General features: G+C 36.4%; 1 protein-coding gene across 1 annotated transcript in view; it reads right to left on the bottom strand.

Annotated features, from left to right (window-relative positions):
- Positions 1-9,733, bottom strand: part of TTK (TTK protein kinase) — a 51,516-nt gene extending 41,783 nt beyond the window's left edge. Inside the window, exon 1 of the mRNA XM_042986710.1 lies at positions 9,616-9,733. The gene's annotated coding sequence lies outside the window, so the exon portion shown is untranslated. The remainder of the gene's footprint in view (positions 1-9,615) is intronic.
- Between the last annotated feature and the right edge of the window lie 16,229 nt (positions 9,734-25,962).

The raw sequence follows: 25,962 nt of genomic DNA, 5'->3' as shown, positions 1-25,962 counted from the left end.
TATTTAGCTTATTTATTTTCTGACTCTCCACCCCTTACCCACTAGAATGTAAACTCCATAAGTGCAGGAATTTTTGTCTACTTTGTTCATTACAGTATCCTTAGTGCTTAGAATGGTATCTGGTACATTGTAGACACTCAATAAATGCTAGCTAAATAATAACACAACCATTAGAGTGTTTCAGATTCCTATTTCTCCTACTATACTTGTAGACTTCTTGGGGACAGGAAAGTAACCATGTAAACTTCCTGTAAGTGCTTGAAGAACCTTTGTACTGTGTTCTACACAATTCTCAGCAACTATTCATTTACAGATTATCATAACAAGCTATTCAGAAATAAAAGTGGGTACCATTCTTGGCTAAATGTTTTACTGATTGTTTTCATGGGAGGCATGTAACAATGTACCATTTGGGGATGAATAATTCCACTGCAGTATTTATACATTTATGTATGAGGGTGTCTGTGGCTCTCCTACCTTACCCAGATTCAATGTTTCTGACTCACCTATCCAAATAAATTTTGATCCTTAACTGTTGTTCATCCATTGGAATCACAGACCAATGAGGAGCCACCTCCAAAGATGAGTGAAGAAATGAGGTTTTTCCAGTCAAGATAACATACCACAATCACTAGTTTGTCTGAAAACCAACTTCACCTGACAGTGAATAAACTTGTTTATTTTCAGAGTCAAGCCTTCCACAAAACAATACAATTCACCGAGAGGCTATGACTTTAAGATGCAAAGCTTCAGTTTTTTGTTGGGTTTTTTTTTTTTTTTTGACACAAATAAAAGTTTGGACCACGTAACTTTGCCATTATCATCATGTCACTTTTCTGCTAATCTGATGATTTTCTGTTAGCACAGTTCCTTTTATTTGTTGTTTTAATGTTTATTGTTTACATTAGAGAGAGAGCACACGCGCATGAGTGGGAGAGGGGCAGAGAGAGAAGGAGACAGACTCAGAAGCAGGCTCCAGGCCCATGCTGTTAGCGCAGAGCCTGGCGACTTTTTTTTCTTTCAGTTATTGAAGTCATTGTTACATGAGTTCACTAAGTCCCAAACTTTGGTTCCAGAAACCGTTTCCCATAGTTGGATTTACTTTGTGCATGTGCAGAAGCTAAATTTCTAATCAATTGTAAGTTTTTACAGAACGTAGTCGGTTATGAACTGCTTTACAGTGATTTATTCTGGGATAAAAACTCATTAGTATACCTGATTTGGGTGCATATAGGAATGGTGTGAAGCTATAAGGACGGTGAGAACCTGTACAAATAACAGCAGGAAAGCTACATATCACAGAATGGACCAACCTTTTTCCAAAAGAAAAAGAAGAAAAAGGGGTGGGGGGGGGGGGCAAGGGCAGCCAACAAAGTGCTTCATGATTATGAAGAAAAATGGCAATGACAGTTTAGATAATGTTCTGACAGGGAAAACAGCAGTAACAGTTTAGGATCACTGCTTGAATATCAGGTACTATTTAGTTATCCAGGCAACAGGTCATGTTAACAAATCACAGAAGAAAAATAAGATTCCTATTTTTCTTTTTTCTCCATCATGGATAATAGTGTTCAAACTAACAACCTTAAAAACAAATATGGTCGGAACTCTTATCAGGTGAAGCTACATAAGAAAGGCATTTAGGGGTGACTAGGTGGCTCAGTCGGTTAAGCATCAGGCTTCAGCTCAGGTCATTCTCCCATGCTTCATGAATTCAAGCTCCGTGTCAGGCTCTGTGCTGACAGCTCAGAGCCTGGAGCCTGCTTCGGATTCTGTGTCTCCCTCTCTCTCTGCCCCTCCCCCATTTGTGCTCTGTCTCTCTCTGTCTCTCAAAAATGAATAAATGTAAAAAAAAAATTTTTTTTAAAGAAAGGCATTTTAATGTCATCAAAATTTTCTGATAATCATGCTTTAAAAATTTTAGCCATATGTTTTCAATCTCTGCTATATAGAAGGAACTTCACATAGCTGAGTAATATACTGGAGATTATCAGCAGAATATTGAAAAAGAATTTGCATTATACTCCCAAAAATATTTTTGGCAGTTTCTGAAAAGTCATGATAAACAAGACCAAGGATGGGAAATGAGAAATGGACAAATGGCTCTTTTTTAGAAAAGGTAAAATTTGGAAGCTATAGGTCTACTTAATCTTGTGGATTTTTAGCTCAATTCTGGAATAAATTATATAATTGTTTGGAAGTAGAGATCTGCAGATACCAACATGAATACATTAAGAAAAAAGTCATAGAGCATAAACTAAACTCTCATTGTGACAGTTTCTAAATTTAGGGAACGCAGTAAATATAGAATACCTTAACTTTTGCGAAGAAAGTGATAAAGACTTATTGTTTTTGTGGGTAGGAGATGGGTATGTAAGTTCCGTGCTTACATATATGAGATGATTCTGCAACTCATATATAGACCATTATTGTCAAAGAATACTGCCTAATGGTTTGAGGAGAATTTCAGGTTGATCCCTAGTGGAAGGCCTCAGAAATCTATCCTGGTCTTAATCTAAACTACATATTTTATCTGTGTGACAAACATATAGAAATAATGATTATTAATTTTTCACATACTAATTAAAACAAAAAACCCACAAAATGTTAGAAGAGAATTAAAAGGGACTAAATTAACAATACAAAATTTATAGGGATAAATGTAAAACCACACATTTAGATTTATAAAAATAAAATTCTGAAATACAAAGTTGAGTCCAGCCAAGATGGAGAAACACTGTCCAGATTTATTCTCTGGAAACAACAAAAACTGTATAAAGTAAATGATAAGCATTTTAAAGCGTTAGACACCAGACGGCACCAGACAAGGATCCATGAAGGCAAGGAAACAAACAAATGAGTCCTGACATTGTCTGTACATTAGTGTCTGGAGAGAGTTTCCAAGATGCAGTATAAGAAGGGGAAAGCCACGTATTCCCTGGCATTCTCCATAAGTTAAAGAAATGGAGTTTGGGGGGGGCCTGGGTGTCTCAGTCGGTTAAGTGTCCATCTTCAGCTCAGGTCATGATCTCACCGTTCATGAGTTCAAGCCCTGTGTGGGGCTCTGTGCCAACAGCTCAGAGCCTGGAGCCTGCTTCAGATTCTGTATCTCCCTCTCTCTCTGCCCCTCCCCAGCTCACATTCTGCCTCTGTCTCTCTGTCTCTGTCTCTCTCTCTCTCTCTCAAAAATAAAATAAAAACATTAAAAAAATTACATGAGGAGATGGAGTTTGGGATGGCCAAGGCAGCTAACGTTCACAGGGCAGAGGAGAGAAGGACAGAAAGAATTCTGGAAATCTACAGAGAGGCCTCTTGAGGCTCTGGCTCAATACCAATGAGTACATGTGTCTTATTTTCCTCCAAGGCCAGCGGAAAATAATAGCTGAAAATATCAGTGAGAATCTCTAGAGCCTATAAAAAGCAAGGGATAGTTCATGCTCACAGAGCATCAGGCAAAGGACATATATTGCCTTAGTACTGGAACAAAACTAGCCCTATACTAAAGACTGCACTGCTCCAGCTTAACAAGGCTTAAGAGCAAGCCTTAAAAGGATCTGATTGTTTCCACATGATTTAACTGCATCCCCAAAGCTTGAGAATATGTATAGAAATTCACAATGTCTTGTATCTAATTAAAAACATTCCCAGTTATTCAAAGAATCAGGAAAATGAGTGGATTAAACAACAAAAATTTGTTTCCCCACAGTTCTGGAGGCTGGAAGTCCAAGATCAAGGCTCTAACAGTGTTGGTTTCCAAGAAGGCCTCCTTTGTTAGCTTGCAGATGGCCACCTTCTCAGTATGTCCTCAGATGGTCTCCTTTGGGATACAGGTTGAGAAAGAGAGAGAGAGAGGCAAGTCTCTTCTTATAAGAACATATCACATTGGGGGTGTCCTAATGTGATGACCATATACATTTTTTATTTTAACGTATGAATTTTAGGGGGAAACAAACATTCAGTCCATATATAATATATACACATTAGCATATATAGTGACTAATATAGTTACAACTATATATAAAACCATATGTATATATATGTGTATATATATATATATATATATATATATATATATATATATAATAGTGCAACCATACATTTATATATATGAAAATACACGTGCGCACACACACACACAGATTCCTTTAATGGTGGGTGAATGGATGAAAGCAAAATAAACATCAATGAGTAATTCCATCAGGAAGTCCCAAATATTTTGAAAATGTTTAGGAGATATTTTGAAAATGGAGTGGTGTTTCATATTTTAGCCTATTGGTGACTCACTCTTTTCTACTAGCTAATTCAGCCTACTGTTCCTTTGAAAAATCCACGTTTCTCCACTATTTCTGAAAGTCCCTTGGGTTTTGCACATGTGTTCATATATAAGAACAGGCAGCTACTGTGTAGTATTTGAATTATCTTCCTTTGGCTGCTTCAATCACTCTTCCCAAGGTCCTATCAGGTCTGCAGGACATCTCTGACATTACTATTATTAAGACCATTCAATCTCAAGTTTTATGTATATGTTGCCAAATTTCTCAACACAGGGCTGTTGTAATGTGAAAGGTAGGCCTAAAAAAGTTTGACCTCCATGAACCTCCTGGAAGAGGTAGTTGCTAGATAGTTAATTTTGCTATGGAACTCCTCCAGCAGGGAGGAAGAAACCAAAGCCACTCTGGTGTCTCAGGGAGTGTCCCATCTTATGTCTCACGGAATAAGCTGGAGTTCAGATATTTGAGTCAATGCAGAGACAGCACACATTAGTGTGCAGAGTGAGCTTGGTGGCAAGTCACTGAACAGTGCCAGCTTACATTTTCTCAGGACCAGCTCTTAAGAATTTAAGTTTCTTGAGAATTGAGGGAGAGTACTGTGAGAAGATGGAAATGAAAAATCTCAGCACTTGTTACCGTAATTGCTAAGATCATGATTGTCCCCTGCTTATAACGTTCATAGCCTTCCTAGTAACTAAAGCAAGGAGTTGTGCTCCTGAGCAAAGTCAAAGGCCCTGCATTATTTGGCCCTTCCTAATTCTCCAAAATCATCTCATCATAATTTCTCCTCTCGCTAAGCTCCAGCTCACCTCAGTTCCTTGAACAAACACTTTCTTCTCGCCCCAGGGCCCTGCCTTTTATTGTTGCTTTTGCCTGGAACACTCATCTGTAGATCGTCAGTGGTGGACTCTTTTCCATCTTTTAGGTCCCTGTTCAAATGTTACTTCTGCAGTGAGGCCTTTCAGTTGTTTGTCATCATATCACTATGCTTATTCCTTTCCCTGTACTTCACCCTATCTGCAGTTACTTATCTTGCATTAATGTTCGTGTTTATAATTTATTACCCTTGTGTTTATTGTCTACTCCTACCAAGTAAGCATTTTGAAACCAAAATCCTTCCTTGCTTACTTGTTCATTATTATGTCAAAAACATTGAATGATATCTAGCATATTGTAGGTAGTTCAAAAAGATTGTTGAATGAATGAACACATGAATCTGTGTTGCTCACTAGGCTACAAGGTCTGTAAGGACTGGATTAAAATATGTTTTGCACATGGTGTACTATATCCCCCTATGCAAAAGATATGCTTAATAATATGTGCTGAATAAAAAGGAAAGAAAAATACTAAGTCAAGGGGAACCCTTAAAAACCTAAGAGCCGGGGCGCCTGGGTGGCTGGTCGGTTGAGCGTCCGACTTCGGCTCAGGTCATGATCTCACGGTCTGTGGGTTCGAGCCCCGCGTCGGGCTCTGTGCTGACAGCTCAGAGCCTGGAGCCTGTTTCAGATTCTGTGTCTCCCTCTCTCTGTGACCCTCCCCCGTTCATGCTCTGTCTCTCTCTGTCTCAAAAATAAATAAACGTTAAAAAAAAATTAAAAAAAAAAAAAAAACCTAAGAGCCTATGCCATTTTGACAAGATCATAGTTAAACGTAGCAGCACCTTCCGTCTGTGGTTACTGTGAGCCACTATCTAGCTCCAAAGGGATCTCACCAGCCTACAGGTGCATATAGCATAACTTGAAGACTACTCAGATCTCAGATATGATTACCCCTAGTTGCATAATGCTGGTTCTCAACCCCTAAGATGTTCCCTTTAGCATTTCTCAGAGTCATAAGTGATGTCTTACTTGTGATCAGAAACAAATCTAGCCTTACTAGATACCACATTTCTCCTCTGACGGCCACCACTTCTTTTCCAGATCCTGTTCCTCCAAGCATCTCCTTCTTCAGCAAACCCTGTTGCTACTCCACTGAGCACAAAGGATGTTACAACATGCTGCAGTTCCTAAAAGTTCGTAGAACTAAAATTTGGTGATCTGTGGCAAATTGGGGTTGTCTGTCTCCAACTTGTAACATTCAATCTGAGGGGTCAAAAACAATGCAGTACATATGTGTGTACACCTTCATGTTTTATGAAGTGTTCAGTAAATGTTCTTTCAGTTTTTACTTACAGTCCTCATTTGGCCTGGGACCCAGACATGAATGTATGGGACTGGGCTGAGAACAGATGTGACATTCACAAAGCTATAATCAAAATCTCTATTTAACTCTGTTGACTAAGGGTTTGATGCTGGGGAGTTCATTAGGTCTCCCTCCTTCCAACCTTAGGATGAATTCTTTTCCAGGTAACTATAGCCCCCTTTTAATTGGACTTCTGCCAGAGATCTCATAATTTACCCCAAATTCCGAGTAGTCCAAGCAGGAGACAAAACTCAAGAATTTTCCATAGGCTTTTCAGGCCCTGGGAAAGTAGGCTGCTCACAAATTTCCCAGACATGCTCAAACAGGTATAAACCTATGGGAGCTGCACCCCAGATTTGCTATCCTGATGCACAAGAAGATCTTTAAATAAACTCAGCAGTGACAAGCTTTCATATCACATAAAGCCACCCACACTCTTGGTAAGAAAGCAGCCAGCAGCAACAGAGGCCACAGTCCGCAGCAAGAGCAATTTAAAGGCCACCAAAGGGAACACAAAGGCCAATCACACCAAAGGATATTCTATCAAGGGCAGGAAGGAATTTGGGCTTTCAAGAATTTTGCTGAAATTCTTCCATGATACTCCTCAAATTGGAAACACAGGTTACTTGTTACTATATACGTATATTGACTGGAAGGATATACACAGCATTAAAACAGTTGCTTTATTTGCATGATGGAATTGTGGTGCTTTTTCAAAATAAAGTTTGGTTTTTGTATTTTGTTACTGTGTTTCCACAATTAAAGGGCCAAAGAATAAGTGAAGATTACTGTCATATGTCTGTAAACCTAGGTATTCTAAGATCATCAACACAACAATAACTTCTTGTTCAAACCAGGAATTAATAATTAATTCTCTCTAATCCCTTGTTCAGTTCATGAATGTGTATGCTAAAAGCCATAACATAGGAATTGCAGAATCGTAGTTCACAAATTCAAAAGTGCAAAACTATCATATTTGTTTATAATCTATAAATCACTTGAAATCCAACTCCATGTCCTATTCTTACAGGCTGGTGGGAAATTCAGCAACAATTGGGCTGTACCTGTGTCTCATGTATGACCAAGATTCTGGGAGGCTCCAGTCATCATCAATCATTTGCTCATAGTGATTACTGGAGAAGTGCTGGGACATTTTCAGGGAATCTGCTGCTTTGGTCCACATTCACGGCCTTGGAATCATGAGCAAGGCTTAAAGGATCTGTGCTGAAGATACAGCATTCTGTGTATCCCCAGACAGACACCAGGTCCTCTAGAAATCTTGCTACCTCTTGCCTCTGAGGCAAGAAAATACTAAGGGACTGGTCACCTATTTGGAATAAATAATTCCAAATAAGTCATCAACATGAATTACTACAGAACATTTATAACAACTAAAACACATATAATTAACTATGTAACACAGAGCTGTGACAATCAACATTATAAGCAGTATTCTGAAATTCTAAAATAACTTATTTTAAATTATTATATCAGGCACAGAGTGGTTAAAGTCTTTTCTTATCTATCTATCCATCTATCTACCCATCCTATTTAAAATTATCTTCTAATTGAATTGCCTGGGAGGAGCCTGAATTAACTTATTACCTGAATACATAAAGTGACCAAGAGCTTTCCTCATTTAATAAAAGAATTTAATACGTTATTTTATTCTAATATTTGGGTGCCTGAAGTTTTCTTACATAATTAAATGCTACTATCTATTAGTGATAGGAGTAATGCCTTAATATTTTCATAACATTCTCTTTTATTTCAAATCTTAAGAAAGGATTTCATGGACTCTGAGCACACAGAATCAGTGAGGCATTTATCTAGGGCGAGGAAAAAGTCACCCACCCATAGCCTCTTGCACAACCATGTGTACGCAGGGTCTGATTAGAGTGCCACTTTGCGCCATGGACACCCGGGATAGTGACAGCAGTACCTGTCAGAGGCTCACTCCCTGATTTATCTGATAGGGCAAGATTGCACAGGGAGTGTCCAACAGCCCAACTAGTCCTGTCAGAGTGGAACCCACAGATGGTTCAAGGGTGAAGAAGAGAGCCACAAGAGTCCCTTTCTGTAAAAACACTCAAGATGAGAAAATTAGGAGACACCTTCCCCATCAACTGTAGATGAGTGCAGGAAGGAGAGACAGAAGAAAAGCAGACATTGGTAAATGGTAATTTTTTTTGACAACATAAGTATCTTATAGAAAATAAGTCATCTGATTTTTTTAAATGAAAGAAGAGGGAAAGAGAAATAGGAATTCAAGGGGAAAATATAACACTCTTAGCGAAATTGATGAGGTTAAAAAAAATTAAGTTTCTTTGGAATAATACTTTAATAAAGTTTGGATATTTAATAATTGGTGATTTAGGGGCACCTGGGTGGCTTAGTTGGTTAAGTGTTCGACTTCAGGTCAGGTCATGATCTCATGGTTTGTGGGTTTGAGCCTGCGTCAGGCTGTGTGCTGACAGCTCAGAGCCTGGAGCCTGCTTCGGATTCTGTGTTTCCCTCACTCTCTGTCCCTCCCCCGCTCACGCTCTGCCTCTCCCTGTCTCTCAAAAATGAATAAACGTTAAAAAAAAATAATTGGTGATTTAGAGTTCTGAATTGTAGTCATTTGGGAAAAAATATATCCTACAATATAATCACATTAAATAAACTCATATCAATATGTAATGATAATAGCTATTATAGAAATCAGTCCCAATTCCTGAAGGAAATATCAAGAGTGAAACAAAAAATGATGTTTTCTGTTTGTAAATAACTTTACAGTTTTCAAAGTGTCTCATTTTGATCCTCATATCAGTTTATGAAAGAGGCATAACATATTTTTCATCATTTTTCAGGTAGGAGATTGAAGATTAGATCAGTTTAGTGACTTACCCTCGGTTATATGACTGGAAAATAGCAAAAGTAGGACTAGGACTCTGGATTCCCGCTTCCAAGTCCATTTTTACTCCTGCCGTAATGACCACTCATAATTCTACAGTTTTTGTTACTGAAAATAGTTACTAATTTTCAAAGTTGAGTAAAGCTTGTCCAGGGATAGATATAATTCATAGTTCTATTCATATTGGATTGATACATTTTGTGGTTGTCCCTTCTCATGTATTATTAAAATAATATGTGAATCAACTTAATAAACAACACCACTCACAATTTTCCTTTGTGTTCTCCAAGAACCTTACTCTTCAATCATAGCTTAGTTGGCAGACGGCTGAGTGTTCCATTTGAAGAACATCCCTTCCTCCTACTCCACCCTTTGACCCAGTTTCTACCAAAGTTGGCACCACGGCCATGATATTGCATATATTTCAGAAATTCTGAATTGGCTTTAAACCTGTCTCAGCAATTGCCAACCAGGCTATTTAACTTAGTCTGGAAAAGGCAAAAGTAGGAAGACACATATGCAAAAACATCATTAGGTTTATTCTCTTCCCCACCAATTTCTTAGATTCACCCCTTCCATCTAGGCCCAGGCGTAAATGTGCAGATGAGTTAGGCTGGACACCCTATTTGGGTCACAAAGACCTTGAGAAGGCCAAACGAATGTTCTCAGCTCTAAAGCTTCCCCGGAAACCATGGACGCTTCACATGATGTGGTTCCATGGAGAATATCATGCTTACTTAGAAATTCTTGGTTACCCTGGGATGATCAGAAAAGGTCCACCCCTAACATTTGCGAGCTCCACAGCAAGAGTACAAATAGAGGTCCACATGACCATATATCTAAATACTTAAATGTTATATATAGGTCAGGCTAACAAGTTATAAGGTGAAATATGTTCTCTCCTCCTACTGAAACAGCAGTACACTCATAATAACAAAAATAAAATACATGTTTAAAGCTATGGTTGGTGTTACTGACAGTTGGCAAAACATAAAAGACATTTGAGTTTAATTATTACACTACCTTTTAGGGATTTTTTTTGTTGATGGGTCATAGATGTTTATATTAATAATAACATAAAGATATATAATTTATAAATCATTTATAAGTTAATTCATTCCATACATTTATTTTTCTTACTTTCATTAGAAAAAGGTAACTCACTATATTACTCTAATTAAGATTTTTACATTATTTGTGTTCTATTGACAGTAAAGAGCGAAAAGATTAAAAATTAGTTGCAACTATATTGAGTACAAAATTTGAATATATTTTCAGCAAAATTAAAATAGATATAAAAATTATGATTATGTTACATATATTTTCCTAAAAAGTCATCTTCTTCTAAAATATTCAAATTATATATATTAAAATTAAGTCAAAATACAAATTATGATCAATGCATATGAAAAATTTTAATCAAGTTTATTAAATTAAGTTGATTTTTTTTTTAACGTTTTATTTATTTTTGAGACAGAGAGAGACAGAGCATGAACGGGGGAGGGGCAGAGAGAGAGGGAGACACAGAATCTGAAGCAGGCTCCAGGCTCTGAGCCATCAGCCCAGAGCCTGACGCGGGGCTCGAACTCACGGACCGCGAGATCGTGACCTGAGCTGAAGTCGGCCGCTTAACCGACTGAGCCACCCAGGCGCCCCTAAGTTGATTTTTTAAATCATCTTTAAACATTAATTAAATCTTATTAAACATTTTTATAAAAATAAAACTATCCATTCATGGACCTTGAGGGCTTTATGCTAAATGAAATAGGTCAGACAGAGGAAAACAAATACTGTATTATCTCACTTATATGTGAAATGTTAAAACAAAACAGAAACCCTAAACCCCAAACTCATAGATACAGAGAACAGACTGATGGTTGCAGGAGGTAGGGGAAGAGGGGTGGAAAAAATAGGTAAATGTGATCAAAAGGTATAAACTTCTACTTAAAAAATAAGTTCTGGGGATGCAATTGTACAGTATAGTGACTACAGTTAATAATACTATATTGAATATTTAAAAGTTGCTAAGAGAGTAGATCTTAAAAGTTCTCTTCATAAAAAAAAAAATGTATAAGTATGTATGATGACAATTGTTAACCCTGAAAGTAATATGTTGTATGTCAGTTATATCTCAATTAAAACAAAAACAAAGCTATTTACGATACTAGCATTGCATATCCATTTAATTGTTAATAAAGAATCAGTATCACATTTTATAAATATTATGTCTAGATTAGCACCATCCAATAGAAATATTGTGCAAGCTATGTGCATAACTTCTACTTTTTTACATTAAAAAATTTAGAATTGAAAAGTAAATATTTAAAGTAATTAAAATTAATTTTAATAATGTATATTATTTAATTGAACATATTAAAATATTATTCCAACATGTAATCAATATAATAACAATTAATGAAGCTTTTTATATTCTTCTTTTCACATTGAATGTTCAAAATTCAATGTCTATGTTACACTTACAGCACTTCTCTGTTGGAGTAGCTACATTTCAGGTGCCCCAACAACCTCATGTGGTTAAGGCTACCATATTGGACAGCCATGTGTGCTGTTACAAATACCATATTAATTGGTGAGGGTCTTCTGACCCATACATTGAAACACAAAGAGAAGCAAGCAAATGGATGTTCCACACTACTGGGAATGATGTTAAGAGAAAGAACTTGACTAGTTAATTAGTCTTTCTCTAATCTAAGCACTTCTACCACTAACAGTCCTCTGAAGCAATGTCCGTTTCTGCTGTTGGCCATGGCACAACCCACGAACTCTCATGGGTGCAGGTGCCTTTTGTTTCCAAGGTCCTAGCATAAGAGGTTTGGGGAAGCATTTCCTTGGGGTGTGAATGGAGTGAGAAACAAGAGTGGATGTTTAGGGTTACAAATAACACTGTGCAAAGCCAAGCACTAGAGGAGTAACAGAGATAGAATGTGTTTATTAATAGCCATTTCTTGGTGTGTTTTGTAAAAATTGGGGTTCAGGAGAGGGGCTGCTCTTGCTCTGGTATGAGGGGGGTATTGGATCAGGGTAGCCCTAGAGCTAGCCGGGCTTCCTGGGGCTACAGCAGAATAGGAAGGGACAGAGACAGGCCAGTCCTCGCAGGACTATGCTAGACAGGGACTGTGAATCCAGGATCACACCAGTTTCTCAGTGTTGAGTTATTGAAGTCTTCAGCATAAAGATATTCACTGGTACATATTTTCCCCTTTGTTGGGCTTTTTGAAGCATTGGTTCCAATATCAAGGTTAAATTTGGAAAAAAAAGAAAGAAAGAAAAGCAAGGAATGAAAGAGGGAGATACCTTCTGACAGATACATAACAAATAATGACTGATCCAACCTCCCTCACCACCCTCCCATCTCTCAAACACACAGATATAGCCCTTATCATATAACACAAACGTGAAATTCCAAGGCAAGAAGTATTGCATTGTATTGTTTTTATGCTTTTATTTTAAAAGTATATATGATAAAATATATGAGAGGACACAGAATCTCCCAGAAATACATGCTGCCAATATATTTTGCTAAAACTGACTCCCAAGAGTTTCATCTGCATTTCATATTATAACTGACACTGACAGCTTCCCTGAAAGCCTTGTAAAGAGGAGCCTGCTTGCCCCTTTAGAGAGATGGTACCATGTAGTGTTGCATACATGATAGTCTTTGCAGTGCCTCACCTCAGAAGATACATGCCATCACTTTGTCCCTTATTGGTCATATTACCTTGACTATGTCATTAAGATACTATCTGCCAATTACCCATTGTAAAACTTCCTTCGCCCCTTTGTAATTAATGTGAGCTGTGTTAAGTGATGTTTCAGGTTATATGACTATCCTGCATCTATTGATAGTTCTAGCCAGAATCAACTATTATTACAGCTGCTGAAAAATCGTGGCTTTTCTACTCTTATTATTCCTTCTATATTTACTGGTGAGCATTTGTGTCAAAAGATACAAAAATGTCCCTCATTTATGTTCATTTTATGGAAGTTGTAGGAATTTTACTATGCTACCTCTGATGTAAGCTCCTTCCACTCATATCTTATCATTATTATAGTAATTCAATTAAAAGACTATGGAATAAGAAGTGCTATTTTGGGAATACCCAAACGGTAAGGATGGTGGTATTAGCTTCTTCTTTTCTTATTACTCACCAGCAGTGTTACAGGATACATGCCATTCTTGCTGCATAATATCAAAGAGAACAGATGCTGTAAATTCATACTCAGGCAGGACATAGAAAGGATCGTTCAGAATGTGTACATGACAAGAAATCATTGCTTGGTTCTAGATGTTCTGCTGTCACAGCGTTTTGGTTTTTTGCCTTCCTCTTCTTTTTGACTTTGTTTATATTCAGCTTTACTCTTTTGCCCCACATTCCTACTCAGAAGAAATGTCTGCTCATTTACATTTGTAATGCTACAAAACTTTGAATAAAATGCTTAAGTATCAATTATAGTGAATAGAGATTTTTATAAATATTCATCACACACTATAATCTACTATTTCCTAGCGAGCAAATTAGTAAAGCTCAGTGCATTGTAAATAACAATCTTCACGGTACTTTGGTTTTATTTATTTTTGCCAAATGATTATTAGGAGAGTGGAGACTGGCACTGGTAATTACAGAAAGAGATAGGATGCCCAGGGTGCACATGTGTAGGTGCCTGACTGTTATTCCCACCCCTATCCTCAATCCTGCCAAGTTACAAGACTGAAAGAGATTATGATACATTGCTTTAGTCTATATTTTCTTTTTTTTAAATGTTCAATTATTTATTTTGAGAGGGGAGGGGCAGAGAGAAGGAGAGAAACAATCCCAAGCAGGTTCCGTGCTGTCAGCGTGGAGCCAAGTGGGGGGGGGGGGGGGAGCTCAGTCTCACAAACCATGAGATCATGACCTGAGCCATAATTAAGAGTTGGATATTTAACCAGCTGAGCCACCCAGCATTCCTAATCTATATTTTCTAGGTAAGTCTATTATAACTACTTGTCCATCCACCCATCCATTTATCCATCCATCCATCCATCCATCCATCCATCCATCCATCCATCCAACATTTGCCATCTATATTGAACATCTAGTCACTGTCAGGCACTGTTCATAGCATCACAAATATAGAGATGAATAGGACATAGTCCCTACTCTTAAATAACTCCTATTACTATATAGGAATCAATCTACCTCTAAGGCCTTCTTTCTTTTCTGTACAGTAATTTCCTTGCAAATGTGAATACCTACTGTGTTTCTCCTCCATGCTGATGCAGATAAAGCCTACTTTTGAGGACTGTTATCCACATCGGCTTCATCTAGGAAGCTAAAAATCACTGCACAACAACTCTAGAGTTGTCCTTTTAAGACAACTTGTTAGGAAAACTGTATATTTCTCTCACCTCCTATGAATTACTGAAAAGAAAACATGATAGAGAAAGAAGGGATGGAAGTATTTGTCATGAAGGGACAGATAAAAATCCTAAAGAAAACTTAAGTTCTCCTTTCCCAATATATCCCTCAATAACTCTATGAGAGAGAAGAGAATATCTAATAAAATATTAGAGAATATAATTCATGCTATTCTTTTTAAGAACAATAAAAATAATTAAAAATTCCAAGTTATCTAGGGTGTGGGGTGCCTGGGTGGCTTAGTTGGTTAAGTAACTGACTCTTGATTTCGGCTCAGGTCATGATCTCATGGTTTGTGAGATTGAACCTCACATTGGGCTCTACATTGAAAGCACGTAGCCTGCTTGGGATTCTCTCTTTCCTTCTTTTTCTGCCTCTCTCTTTCTCTCTCTCTCTCTCTCTCTCAAAATAAATAAATAAAACGTAAAAAAATAAAGGTATTGGGGGGAGGTTTTCTCTTTGTTCTTTTTAATTTTTTTAATGTTTATTTATTTTTGAGAGAGAGAAAGAGACAAAGTGCAAGCAGGGGAAGTGCACAGAGAGGGAGACCCAGAATCTGAAGCAGGCTCCAAGCTCTGAGCTGTCAGCACAGAGAGCCTGACGCGGGGCTCGAACCCATGAACAGTGAGATCATAACCTGAGCCGAAGTCGGATGCTTAACCGACTGAGCCATCCAGGTGCCCTGGGGGGAGGTTTTTTTCAACATGAGAAAATATAATAGAATACCTAGAGGGCTATACTTTTTCCACATGGAAAGAGATAGTTATCAGTGCTTATTTCCTTTTTATACAAAGTAAATTTTTAGAATATTATTTATGGTTACTCAATTCAACTACTAATGAAGAGAGATATATCTCAATATCTTTTTAAAAATCTTTTCAATTTTCCATGAAGAACTTATTCTCTTTTAAGTACATTTATTAGTAACAATTTCAGTAGTAAAATGCTGTGCTTTAAATATACTTTCATATTCATTATCTCATTTCACCCATATAACAATTTCATGAAGTAGATAGAGAATGAATTATCTTCATTTATCAGATACGGAGAACCATAAAGTGACTAGTGACTTGTTCATGCCCACACACCTTAGAGCCAGAGATAAAAATAGATGTAAGCTCTCCATGATTCCTGGTCCAGGATGCTTTCCATTATAACAATTATCTTCCTAGTTGCTCTTAATATCTATGATCTGTTGCAGACAAAATGCCAAAGGAAAATTCTTTCAGTAAAATAAGGAACATACTAGTTAGGATCTAATAAAAGGTGTTTAAAAATGTGTTGCTTTCCTTCAGTCGTATCCTTATTTACCCTAGATCAGAAAAGGATGAATGCATACTACCAGAAATTTACCATGAGACTAATTATTTCATAGTTTTGTTAATTTTGTGGCCAACACTAATTCATGTGTCAATCTTTACTTGGAAACCTTCTGTATCATTCTAGACCAAAATCTTACTAGTAATATAAGAAATGTTGCTGAATCTTTGCCAATTATAATTTGGGAGTTTGCTGATGAGTTAAGTTAGACCATATTACTTACAGATTTGATTTAGTTTATTGGTTTAATGATCTTCTCAGTAGAACATGAAAGCGTAATATTTCTTTCACTTTCCACTTTGACTTTATAACTAGGGAGAATTTTATGATCACTAAGGTCCTATTCACATCCAAACCCATGCAATTTAATTCTATATATGTCTTGGCCAGGACAACACTCTCCAATTTACAGAGAAAGTTTTCTCCAAAGAATGTCCATTAGTTCCCAATATGATACTGACAGATATCATCTATTTTAAAGAAAAAGTACAAGTTATAGAAGGCATCAATATGATGGGGAAATCACTTTTGATTTCTCAAAAAAAAATGATGGAGTAGTGCCTGACATACAGAGCAGTGACTCAATGAATGTTTGCCGAATGAACACATGAACTGGTTAGCATTTATGCATGACATGTATCTTGGCTATTTACCTTTTCTAGAGAGGCACTGGCATTCCCAGTCTAAGTTAGGAGATCCTCGTTTCCATAGCATTCCATCATACTCCGGTCTTAAATTTGTCATCAAGGCTGTTGAGGTTAATACCATTGTTACTAGTATATTTACTGGGTGCCAGAAGCAGAGGCAGTAGATTATTAGCTCATCTACTTATCTCTCTATTACACTGTTAGTTCTTTAAGGATTGTGCCTGGGTCAGAGTCAAAAGAGCAGCAACCAATATTTATTGAGTTCTCATGCTACTTGTATAGGCTGACCTCATTTAAGTTTCATAGCATGCTTATGCTGTAGGTACTACTGTAAAATCTACTTTACCATAAGATAACACTGTAGCTATTTCTTTAAGATATATTCCTAAAACTGAAATTACTGCAAAGGCTCTAACTATTTTTCCATGTTTTAATTATTTACTTAAAAAAATTTTAATGTTTATTTTTGAGAGAGAAAGTGAGAGAGAGACATAGCGCAAGTGGGGGAGGGACAAAGAGAGAGAGACACACACAGAATCTGAAGCAGGCTTCAGGCTCTGAGCTGTCAGCATAGAGCTCGTCGCAGGGCTTGAACCCACAAACTGCCAAATCATGACCTGAGCTGAAGTCAGACACTTAACTGACTGAGCCACCCAGGTGTCCCCCATATTTTAATTATTTATAATTTTAAAAAATCTTTATTTTTTAGAACAGTTTAGATTTAAATAAAAACTGAAAGTAGAGTCCCATATACTCTACACCCAGTTTCCCTTATTATTAACATCTTACATTAATACGATACCTTTGTCTCAATTATTGAACTAATGCTGAGATAGCACTTTACTCAGATTTCTTTTTTTTTATTTAAAAAAAAATTTTTTAACGTTTATTTATTATTGAGAGACAGACCATGAGCAGGGGAGGGGCAGAGAGAGAGGGAGACACAGAATCTGAAGCAGGCTCCAGCCTCAGAGCTTGTCAGCACAGAGCCCGATGCGGGGCTCGAACTCACAAACCAAGAGATCATGACCTGTGCCGAAGTTGGACGCTTAACAGACTGAGCCACCCAGGCGCCCCAGTACTTTACTCAGATTTCTTTAGTTTTTACCTAATGTGCTTTTTCTGTTCCAGGATCCCATCCAGAATAATGCATTATTTTTAGTTTTCATGCCTTCTTAGGCTCCTCTTGGCTATGACAGTTTTTTAAACTTTCTTTGCTTTTGATGACCTTGGCAGTTTTAAAGAGTACTAGTTAGATATTTTATATAATGGCCCTCAATTGGAATTTATTTGATGTTTTCCACATGATTCTACTTGGGTTATGAGTTTGGGGTAGAAAGACCATTTTCATTACACAGGGTAAAGCGCCACTTTCATTACATCAGAGCAAGGTATATACTATCAACATTTCTTATCATTATTGATGTTGACCCTGATCACCTGGCTGAGGGAGTGTTTGTCAGATTTACCCATTGTAAAATTTCTCTTTTTCTTCCCTTTCCATATTGTGCTCTTTGGAGATAAGTCACTATGTGTATCCCTTACTCAAGGAATTATTTGGAATTCGTCTACAAGAGATATTTCTCTCTTCTTCCCCATTTATCTAGTCTAGTGATTTGTTTATATCAGTATGTACTCATAAATATTTATTTTAAACACTACTTTACCTATTTTTTTGCTCAAAGTGTTTCAGCTTTGGGCATTGGGAGCTCTTCCAGTTGTCTCCTGTGTCCTTTTGCCGTACCCACACCAATTATTTTTTCCTCTTTGAACACATCTTTAATTTCTAGTACTAAAAGATGTTCTGAGATCCTCTTATGCATTTCCTGCCCCAGTCTTAGAATCAGTCATTTTTCCAAGGATCCCTGATTACTTTGATTGGAGAATAGTATTAGAAACCAAAATCTGGGTAATAAGTGTGCTTGTCGCTAGTGATGTATCAATGCTTCTAAATCCTCTCAGTTGACAAAGCAAAAATATAGACATGCATATATTAACTTGTGTATATACACATATTGATAAATACATCTATGTTTAACCATTTTCATGTATCTTAAGCTAAACATGAGTTTACACTGGTGTCTCAAACTGTAATCTATTACCACATGGATCATTCTAGCCTCCTCCAGCTTACCTATAAACTTCCACTCCAACAGTGTGAAACCTAGCTCACATCATTTGCCATGTGTTTACTTAATTGTTTAATCCTACTATACACATACAGCAATATCAGAATTGTTGACTTGTACTCCTGTGGAAAACTACTTTACCAACTAGAGTACATTGCCTATGTGCAGTTCCATTTGCCTTTAGTCTTACAGATGCTACTCATTTCCAAATTTATTTACATCAGTAAATTTTACTCTGACCCCATTCTGTGAGGTCATAGCATACATTTTATAAAACAATTGTATTCTTTTGTCACAGTCTATATTCCATCTTGGGATTCCCCAACCTCTAAATGATTAAAAAAATTTTTTTTATATGTTAAGACTCACTCTTTGCTGAGTGAGTTCTATGGATTGTGAGACACACATAGTGTTACTGATCTACCATTACACTACCATATAAAACAGTTTCGTTGCCCTATGAAATGTCCTGTACTACACAGGTTCAACCTCCTCCTATCTCCCTGGGCCCCTGGGAACCACAGGTCTTTTTACTGTCTCTATAGTTTTGCCTTTTCAGAAATTTCAAACAATTGGAATCATATAGTATATAGCCTTTTGACTAGTTTCTTTCAATTAGCAACATTCATTTAGGTTTCAACCATGTCTCTCATGGCTTAATAGCCTATTTCTTTTTGTTGCTGAACAATATTTCACTGTATGAATGTACCACAACTTGTGTATCCATTCATCTATTAAAGAGCAGCTTGGGGGGGTGCCTGGGTGGCTCAGTCAGTTGAATGTCTGACTGTTGATTTTGGCTGGGGTCATGATCCCAGAGTCATGGGATTAAGCCCCACTTCAGACTCTGCACTGAGTGTGGAACCTGCTTGGGATTCTCTCTCTGTCTCTGTATCTCTCTCACTCTGCCCCTTTCCCCCACTAGTGCTCTCTCTCTCTCTCTCTCTTTCTCTCTCTCAAATAAAAAAAATAATAAAAAACAGCCTGGTTGCTTTCAGTTTTTAGTGATTATGAATAAAGCTACTATACACATCAATTGCAACTTTTTATAAGTTTTTAAAAAACTATTTATTTAGAGACAGAGAGAAAGAGAGGGAGGGGGTGGGGCAGAGAGAAAGGGGGACAGAGTTTTTTAAAACTTTCTTTGCTTTTGATGACCTTGGCAGTTTTAAAAAGTACTAGAACCGGTGCAGAACCTGATTTGGGGCTCAAACTCATGAATTGTGAGATCATGACCTGAGCTGAAGTTGGGCACTTAACCGACTGAGCCATGCAGGCATCCCAATGTGAAACATTTTGTTGGACATAAGTTTTCAAATTGTTTGGGCAAATACCCAGGAGCACAATTTGTGGATTATATGATAAGACTATGTTTAGAAACTGCCAAACTGTGTTCCAAAATGGGTGTACCAGTTTTTTTTTCCTTTTGCATTCTTATCAGTGAATGAAAACTCCTATTGCTCTGTAACTTTACCAGCAAATGGATTTGTCAGGCTCTTTTGGAATTTAGCCATTCTAATAGGCATGTAGTATATCATTGTTGTATTTATTTTTTATTTATTTATTATTTTTAAATGCTTATTTATTTTTGAGAGTGAGAACGCCTGAGAACAGGTAGGGCAGAGAGAGAGAGAGAGAGAGAGAGAGAGAGAGAGAGAGGATCCAAAGCAGACTCCGTGCTGACAGCAGAGAGCCTGATGTGGGGCTCCAACTCACAAGTTGTGAAATCATGGCCTGAGCTGAAGTCGGATGCTAAAACAACTGAGCCACCCAGGTGCCCCATCACTGTTGTTTTAATTTACAGTTCTCTAATGGAAAATGACATTGAGCATCTCATGTGTTTATTTGCTGTCTGTATATTTTCTTTGGTGAGGTGTCCAGATCTCTTGCTCGTTTTTAAATTGAGTTATATGTCTTATTACTGTTGAGTTGTAAGAATAGCCTGTATATTTTATTTTTTTCAATGTTTATTTATTTTTGAGAGAGAGACAGAGCACAAGTGAGGGAGGAGCAGAGAGAGAGGGAGCCAAAGCCAGGGTCCAGGCTCTGAGCTGTCAGTACAGAGCCCAATGCGGGGCTCGAACTCTTGAATCCTGAGATCATGACCTGAGCCGAAGTCGGATGCTCAACCAACTGAGCCACCCAGGTGCCCCAAGAATACTCTGTATATTTTCAATACAAAGCTTTGTCAGATAAGTGTTCTGCAAATATTTTCTCCAAGTCTGTGGTTTGTTTCTTCATTCTCTAAACAATCTTTCACATAGCAGAAGTTCTTATTTTAATGGCATCAATTTTTTTTCTTTCACAGATTGTGCTTTTGTGTTGTATCTAAAAAACTAATCACCAAAAGTCACCTAGATTATACTATCTTTTCACCTAGAAGTTTTATTATTTTACATTTACATTTAGGTCTATGATCCAATTTGAGTTCATTTTGATGAAAGATAGATGGTCTCTGTCTAGTTTTTATTGTTGTTATTGTTTTGTTTTGCATATGGATGTACAATTTTTCTAGTACCATTTGTTGAAAATCTAACCCTTTTTCATTGAACTGGCTTTGTTCCTTTGTCAAAGATCAGTTGACTATATATGTGTGAATCTATTTCTGGGCTTTATATTTCTTCCATTGTTCTATGAGTTCATTCTTTCAATACCACACCATCTTGATTACTGAGCTTGATAGGAAGCCTTGAAAGCAGTATAAGTTCTCCAATTGTGTTCTCCAGTATTGTGTTTGCTATTCTTTTGCATTCCATAAAAACTTTAGAATCAGTTTGTTAACAGTTATAAAAGAGTTTGCTGGGATTTTGATTGGTACTGCATTGAATATCTAGGTCAGATTGGGAAGCACTGACATCTTAACAACATTTAGTCTTCCAGTCAGTGAACATGGAATATCATTTCTCTCCATTTACTTGTATATTTTAAAATTTATTTCATTAGGGTTTTGTAGTTTCCATATACAGATCTCGTATATAGATCATATACCTGAGTTAGATTTATACCTAAATATTTATTTTCCTAGATACCATTGTAAGTGATACTATTTTTAGATTTCAAATTCCAATTGTTCATTACTGGTAAAGCAACTGACTTTTGTATACTATTCTTGTATGCTATGAACTTCCTCTATTCACTTAGTAGTTCCAAAAGTTTTTTGTTGTGGTTTATTCTTTGGGGTTTTCCATATAGTCAGTGTTATACCCTGTTTTCCAATCTGTATGCACTTACTTCCTTTTATTTTCTTATCGCACTAGCTAGGGCTTACCGTACAATATTGAATAGGAGTAGTGAGAAGGGATATCCTCATCTTGTTCATTATTTTAAAAAGAAAGTGTCCAATTTTTCATTTTTAAATATGATATTAGCTATATGTTGTAAAGATTCTTTATCAAGTTGAGGAAATCCCTTATATTTCTTGTTTAGTGAGAGTTTTTAATGTGAATAGATGTTGGATTTTGTCAAATGACTTTTATGTATTAGTCGATAAGATCAATAAGAATTTCTCCTGTAGCTTGTTGATATGGTGGATTACATTGATTTTTGAATATTGAACCAGCCTTGCCTAGCTAGAATAAGTCCACTTTAGAGTAAGTCTAATTATTTTTATACACTGTTGGATTTAATTTGGTAATATTTTCTTGAGGATTTTTACATCTATGTTGATGAGAGATTTTGATCTGTAGTTTTCCTTTATCATAATGTCTTGATCTGTTTTTGGTATTGGGATAATGGTGGCCTCATAGAATGAGTTAGAAAGTGTTCCCTCTGGTTCTATTTTCTGGAAGAAATTGTAAATAATTGTTCTTTACAAATACAATTTTTACAAGAAATTGTAAAGAATCATTTTCTCCTTAAATGTGTGTTAGAATTTACTAGCGAAACCATCTGGGACTGGGTTTATGAATTACTAATTACATTTTAAAAATAGATATAGCTCCATTTACATTTTCAGTTTCTTCTTGTATGAATTTTGGTGGATTTTTAAATTTATTTATTTTTATTTCTTATTTTACAGAGATGGGGGTGGGAGACAGAGGGAGAGAGAGAGAGAATCTTATGCAGGGCTCAATCCTATGACCCTGGGATCATGACCTGAGCTGAAATCAAGAGTCAGATGCTCAACTGACTGAGCCAACCAGGTGCCCCTGAATTTTGGTAGTTTGTGTCTTTCAAGAAATTGGTCTGTTTCATCTAAGTTATCAAATTTGTGGACATAGATTTGTTCAGAGTCTTCATTTATTATCCTTTTAGTGTCCATGGAACCAGTAGTAATGACCACTTTTTCATTTCTATCAATAATTTGTGTCTTCTTTCCTTTTTTCCTTAAAGTTGGTTTGGCTACAGGTGTATGAATTTTAGATCTTATTTGGCTTCACTAGGTCACTGGACCTTTATCAATTATATTTTTGTTTTCAAAGTGTAGCTTTTGGTTTTATTGGTTTTTTTCTCTGTTTCCTTATTTTCAATTTCATTAATTTCTCCTCTAATTTTTCTTTTCTTCTGTTTGCTTTAAATTCACATTGATAATCTCCAGCTTCCTAAATTAAAAGCTTAATAATGATTTTAGATTTCTTTCTCTAATATATTCCTTTAATACAATAAAAACTCTCTGAGCACTATTTTTGCCACATTATACAAGTTTTAATGTTTTATTTTTATTTTAACTTAGTTCAGAATATTTAAAAATTTTTCTTGAACCCTCTTCTTTGACCCATGTGTTATTTAGAAATATGCTGTTTAATCTCCAAATATTTGAGGTTTTTCAAGTTATTTTTCTGTTATTGATTTATAGTTTGATTGTGTTATGGTCTGAGGACATATTGTATGACTTCTATGCTTTTTAACTTGTTAAAGTGTGTTTATGGCCTAGAATATAGTCTATCTTGGTGAATGTTCCATATAAGCTTGAGAAGAAGACATATACTGTTGTTAGAGTATTTTATGTCAGATCAGGTGATTGATAGTGTTGTTTAGGCCAACTATAGCCTTACTGATTTTCTGCCTGCTTCACCTATCAATTACTGAAAAGGGGTGTTGAAGTCTCCAACTATAATAATGGAGCTTTCAACTTCTCCTTGCAGTTCTATTAGTTTTTGCCTCATGTATTTTGACATGCTGTTATTCGGTGCATTAAAGATGTGTTATCCTCCTTACATTTTGCTGAATTTGCTTTGATAGATTTTAAAAGGATTTTTATATCTATGTTCATGAGGAATGTTACACTGTATTTTACATTTCTTGACAACTCTTTTTTAGATTTTGGTATAAGAGTTACATTGACATCATAAAATAAGTTGGGAAGAGTTATCTTCTTTGTATTCTAAAAAAATGCGTAAGATTGGCATTATTCTTTCCTTAAATGTTTCATAGAATTTGGCAATTAGGGGCGCCTGGGTGGTGCAGTCGGTTAAGCGTCCGACTTCAGCCAGGTCACGATCTCGCGGTCCGTGAGTTCGAGCCCCGCGTCAGGCTCTGGGCTGATGGCTCGGAGCCTGGAGCCTGTTTCCAATTCTGTGTCTCCCCCTCTCTCTGCCCCTCCCCCGTTCATGCTCTGTCTCTCTCTCTCTGTCCCAAAAATAAATTTAAAAAAAAAAGTTGAAAAAAAAAATTAAAAAAAAAAAAAAGAATTTGGCAATGATGCTATCGGTCTGGAGCTTTTTGTTGGGACATTTTAAAATTACAAACTTAATTTCTTTTATGGTTTATGGCTATTCAGATTTCACATTTCTTCATTTCTTCTTGTTTTAGTTTTGATAAGCTACATTTTCTGAGGAACTAGTCTATTTTATCCAATTTATCAAATCTTCTAGCATAAAATTGCTCATAGTATTACATTATCATTTTTATGCCTGCAAGTTCTGTGATAATATCCTTCTTTCATTCACCTTTTCTTTCTTTCTTTCTTTTTTATTATCTCAGTTCAGGGTTTATCAACTTTCTTAACCTTTTCAAAGAGTCTACTGTTGGTTCTGCTGATTTTCTCAACAGGCTATTTTCTGTTTCCTTTTACTTCTGCTCTTATCTTTATTATTTTATTTCTTTTAATTACTTTGATTTTATTTTCTTCCCAGCTCTTTAAGCTAGAAGCTTAGAGCACTGATTGTAAATCTTTCTTCTTGTCTAATAAAAGTGTTTTAAGTTATTTTTTTTTCTTCTCACAGCTGCTCTAGCTACATCCCACACATTTTAGTATGTTATGTTTTAATTATTATTCAGTTTGGAGAATTTTCTAATTTCTATTTTGAATTTTTTTGACCCATGTGTTATTTAAGATCATGTTCTTAATATATAAGTAGTTAGCATTTTTTTAGTACTGTTATTGATTTTTTATTTAATTCCCTTGTGGTCAGAGAACATAGGGTATATTATTTCAATATTTTGAAACGTGTTGAGAATTATTTGATGGCCCAGAAAATTCTAGATCTTTGTGAATGTTCTGTGGGCACTAAAAAAGAATGTGTATTCTTTAGTAGTTGGATTTAGTATCCCATAAGCCTCAACGAGGTCAAATGATTTACATTGTAATATAAATCTATATTTTGTCCATTTATCCTATCAAATATAAGAGATGGTATTAAATTCCCTGACAATGATTTTGAATTTGTCTAGTTTTTTCCTTAGTCTGTAAAAATTACTTTATGTATTTTGAAGTTGTATAAAAGATGATTACCTTTTACTGTTCTTTTTCTCTCTACTAGCTTTGGTCAGCCTACCTCCTGACTCCAAGTAAGTCATAAAAAAAAAAAACCAAAAAACACTTCTATCATGTTTTAGGCACGCCTTAAAAAAAATTTTTTTTAATGTTTATTTATTTTTGAGAGAGAGAGAGAGAGACAGAGCATGAGCGGGGGAGGGGCAAAGAGAGAGGGAGACACAGAGTCCAAAGCAGGCTCCAGGCTCTGAGCTATCAGCACAGAGCCTAACGCGGGGCTCAAACTCACAAACCATGAGATCATGACCTGAGCCAAAGTTGGACACTTAGCCGACTGAGCCACCCAGGCGCCCCATTTTAGGCACTCTTATTTTCAGTTTTTCTGTAATATATATCCATACCTAATAGTCAATGACATAAGTAGTATGATAGAAAAGTACAAG

The sequence above is a fragment of the Panthera tigris genome, chromosome B2 (genome assembly GCF_018350195.1).
Source record: "Panthera tigris isolate Pti1 chromosome B2, P.tigris_Pti1_mat1.1, whole genome shotgun sequence".
Lineage (NCBI taxonomy): Eukaryota > Metazoa > Chordata > Mammalia > Carnivora > Felidae > Panthera > Panthera tigris.
Note: the sequence above shows the minus strand (reverse complement) of the source record. Positions and strands in the feature narration are given on the sequence as shown.